Source organism: Rhinolophus ferrumequinum, chromosome 25 (genome assembly GCF_004115265.2).
Source record: "Rhinolophus ferrumequinum isolate MPI-CBG mRhiFer1 chromosome 25, mRhiFer1_v1.p, whole genome shotgun sequence".
Classification (NCBI taxonomy): Eukaryota; Metazoa; Chordata; class Mammalia; order Chiroptera; family Rhinolophidae; genus Rhinolophus; species Rhinolophus ferrumequinum.
Genome location: NC_046308.1, coordinates 13245617 through 13250383, shown reverse-complemented (window position 1 = coordinate 13250383; position 4767 = coordinate 13245617). Strand labels below are relative to the sequence as shown.

Below are 4767 nucleotides of genomic sequence, written 5' to 3'. Positions count from 1 at the left end.
ATCTCGAAGAACCCGGATGGACTATATATAGTGGAGATGCTGAAGTGAGGCACTCTGGGAAATGTGGTTTTCGCCTTCATCCGGGTCCAGTGATTTGTTTTTCTCAGTGTTTGAGAGGCCGTTCAGCATAATGGGATTTGTAGTCAGGTTTTAGAACGCTAATAATATGTACTGTGTAATAATATACACTGCTAATAACACATCCAAACATCGGAATACCTGTGAAATTTTTTATTGACTCACCGTTTAACTTATAGTTCTTATACTAGTATTGATATCAATTTATTTATGGCTCTTATTCTATCTCCTGTAATAATAATAGCAACAATAATGGTAAGACCTTACATTTAATATCACTTTACAGCACTTCCTCATACAATACTTCATTTCATTGTTAAGTCATTTGTTAATATAAGCCATTGTTAGTATTTAATTATAATAGTCATCATTCAGTGGTTATCATCAGCAGGCACTGTGCTGTGCAGTTTATATGGATTATCACAATCCTCACAATAACTCAAATTTAAAGACTAGGAAATAGGCTTAAAAAGCTTAGATCAAACAAGCAATCCAATTGAAAAATAGGAAGAGGACATGAATAGACATTTCTCTAAAGAGGATATACAGATGACCAATAGACATATGAAAAGATGCTCAATGTCACTAATCATCAAAGAAATGCAAATAAAAACCACAATGAGATATCTCCTCACTCCTTTCAGAATAGCTGTCATCAATAAATCAACAAAGAATAAGTGTTGGTGAGGATGTGGAGAAAAGGAAACCCTTGTGCACTGTTGGTAGGATTGCAAATTGGTGCAGCCACTATGAAAAACAGTATGGAGGTTCCTCAAAAAATTAAAAAGAGAACTACCTTATGACCCAGCAATTCCACTCCTGGGTGTTTACCCAAAGAAATCCAAAACACTAATTCAAAAAAAATATATGTACCCCTATGTTTACTGCAGCACTATTCACAATAGCCAAGATAATGGAAACAACTGAAATGCCCATCAGTAGACAATTGGATAAAGAAATTGTGGTACATTTACACAATGGAGTATTACTCTGCCATAGAAAAGAATGAAATTTTACCATTTGTAACAACATGGATGGACCTAGAAGATATTATGCTAAGTAAAATGAGTCACACTAAGAAAGACAAATACCATATGATCTCACTTATATGTGGAATCTAAAGAACAGAATAAACGAGCAAACAAAAATAGATACAGAGGAAAAAAACCTGATTGTTGCTAGATGGGAGGGGGTTGGGGGACGGGGAGAAGGTGAAGGAATTAGAAAGCACAAATTGGTAGTCACAAAATAGTCACAGGGATGTGAAATACAGCATGAGAAATATAATCAATAATGTAAAGATTATGTAGGGTGTCAGATGGGTACTGTACCTATCGGGGGGATCACTTCATAGATTGTGTAGATGCCTAACCACTGTGCTGTACACCTAAAGCTTATGTAGAACAATGTTGAATGTCAGCTATAATTAAATACAGAGGGTGCCAAAAATATGTATATGCATTTTAAGAAAGGAAAACTGTATTAAAATTGTAATACTCAATATATATCAATAACAAAAGATAAATACAAGTCACGTTGACTTCTGCAATTACAAGAGGTGCGCAAAGTAGTTACCATGAGCGTCCAGACACTTCTGATTACAACTACTGCTTGAGCAACGTTGACCAAAGTGTCCACTTGCATACATTTTTTTGGCACCCATGGTTTATATATATACACACATATATATAAAATATATATGTGTGTATATATATATATATATATATATATATATATATAGTCACAGGATGTAAAGTACAGCATAGGGAATATAGTCAATGGTATTGTAATAGCTATGTACAGTGTCAGGGGTAGTAGACTTGGGGGAGTTATCAGTTTGTAAGGGGTGTAAATGTCTAATCATGATATTGTTTTGTACACCTGAAACTAAAAAAAAAAAAAGCTTAGATTATTTATCCATGATCACATAGCTAATAAGTGATGTTCTCAACTACCTATGAGATTACCTCTCCATTTACAAATGTAGATACTAAAACTTAGAAAATCACATATGTATTTTTGGAATCACATCACATTCACCTGTACTTTGGAAAATTATAAATGATGCCCTCCAACCATAGCAGTTTGAAATTCAATGGATTGCATACACTCACTGTTAAAGAGATGAACAAATAATTCTTCTCACAGTAACCTTAGCTAGTTAGAAGCCTATTATAAGCCAGGCACTGTGCTGAGCCAAAATACATTAAGCTTGAGGCTTTTTATTGTATAATTTCCTGAGTTAGTTAAGCAAATAAGAAACTACTGTGGCTAGGCCGATGCTCACCAAGGAGAAAGCCATGTTCAGTTTCAGCCCAAAGATCACGAAGCCCAATGGCGAGAAGCCAGAGGAGTAGGAGTCTGGCATCTCCCAGGCTCCTTGAGCTGGAAATAAACTCGAATCTCAAGGCCCAGCAGAGGAAGCTGAATATAACAGCCAAGGAAATTGAAGTTGGTGGTGATTGGAAAACTGTTATAATCTTGTTCCCATTCCTCAACTGAAATCTTTCCAGAAAATCCAAGTCATGAATTGGTTCCTATTAATTATCACGTTATACGAAACATTAATAAATATGTATGTCAATAAATTTCTTGAAATTAACAGTTCTAACTGGGATAAAGGAAATTAGATATTAATCTCATATTTTTTAATTTCCGTAAAATGCCCTTCATCAGTCCTTATCTTGCTTTACCTTTTTACAGTTTTTTCCCCAACAGATCATATTGAAATGAGAGAATAGCTACATAATTTTAGTCTGGAAACTTAATTTGATGTCTAGAAGGAACAGCCCCAAATCCTAAGGTCTATTTTTATATATGACTAGATTTGGAAGATATACTAAGATTCCTTGATGAATTTTTATTTCCTTTAACAAAGATGTGGGAATTCTGATTACACAGATGAATCCTTCCTTTCACTCTTAAAAATAAAAAAAGGCAATTATATAAATGTCTAACCACTATGCTGTACACCTGAAACTAATATAAAATAATATTGAAGGTTGACTGTAATTCAAAAATTAAAAATAAATAAATAAATGGCAACGAGAGAAATCCCAGTGTAGTTCTCCCAAAAGAAAGTGGTAGGCTACATTAAACTAGAAAGAGATTTCTCATTTTCAAAATAGTTTTTAGCATCTTTAGCACTTTCTCCTTGTAAAATATTTATAAGAAACATACATTTAAAGAGAATCAAAGCAGAAACATACAGAAATCCAAGCAAAACTCATCACCCTCATCCTCTTTTGTGCAAGATGCTCTACATTACTCTTTCCATAAAAAACAAAGAGGAAAATCGGGGGTTGAAGTAAAATACCCATGCTATGCCAACTGGAGCTAGAAATGGAGCTGTGTGACAGCAGGAGAGGGAAGGTGAGTGGTGATTGGTTCTGACTTGCTAAACAGATACCAGAGCTTTCTTTCCCATTTATGTACTCCTAGATTTATAAAATGGAAAGGCCAAAGAACAGTCTTTCCTACATTTATTTTTCTGAGTAATCTAGCCTATGTTTCTCAAGAATGGTTTGCAAATTCCTTCCATCAGAATCACCAGAAAGATGAGCCTGGAGACACTTCTGGAAGTAACATCATGATGGCTGCCCAAGGAGAACCCCAAATTCAGTTCAAATTTATATTCATTGGTGATGGTGTAACTGAAAAATCTATATCTGTGAAACGTCATCTGACTGGTGACTTTTAGAAGAAGTATGTAGCTACCTTGGATGTTGCTGTCCATCCCCTTGTGTTCCATACCAACAGAGGACCTATTAAGTTCAATGTATGGGATACAGCTTGTCAGGAGAAATTTGGTAGACCGAGAGATGGCTATTACATCCAAGTCCACTATGCCATAATATTTGATGTAAGTTCAAGAATTTGCTTATAAGAATGTGCCTAACTGGCATAGAGATCTGGCACAAGTATGTAAAAACATCCCCATCATGTTATGTGGCAACAGAGTGAGTATTAAGGACAAGAAAGTAAAGCAAAATCAATTGTCTCCCACTGAAAGAAGAACCTTCAGCACTATGACAATTCTGCCAAAAGTAACTACAACTTTGAAAACCCTTCCTCTGGCTTGCTAGAAAACTCATCAGAGACCCTAACGTGAAGCTTGTTGCCATGCCTGCTCTTGCCCCACCAGAGGCTGTCATGCATCCTGCTTTGGCAGCACAATATGAGCATGACCTAAAGGGTGCTCAGACAACTGCTCTCCTGGCCAAGGATGACGACCTGTAAGAAAGGGAAGCTGGGGCTTAGCCTCCGAAGTCTAGTTTTATAGGCAACTGTCCTGTGATGTCAGGGGTGCAGCGTTTTTGCCACTTTATAACATAGCTAAGCAGAACATGTGCATAATGTTTTGGGATGCTGAAGGAGATGAATGGGCTTCGCAGCGAGTGTGGCAGTTAAAAAAATACCTTCATTTTTGGACCTGCATATTTAGCTATATGGGAACGTAGTTGTTTCCTTATTGAGTTTCAAAGAAAAGTTTGGTCAAATAAAGATTCCCAGCACCCATACCCATACCAGATTTAATGATTCAAAATCTGTAGTATTTGGGGCCCAAGAATCTGCATTTTAAAGATCAAACCAGTCGATTCTTACGCACACCAAAGTTTGGGAGAATTGATCCCGTAATCTTAGCCTTTTACCACACTGTACCTCAGTTCCCCACTTTTTCACCAGGAA

The 4767-nt window shown here is 36.2% G+C and overlaps 1 pseudogene; it reads left to right on the top strand.

Annotated features, from left to right (window-relative positions):
* Positions 1-3670: 3670 nt before the first annotated feature.
* Positions 3671-4317, top strand: LOC117017672 (GTP-binding nuclear protein Ran-like; annotated as a pseudogene).
* The last annotated feature ends 450 nt before the right edge of the window (positions 4318-4767 follow it).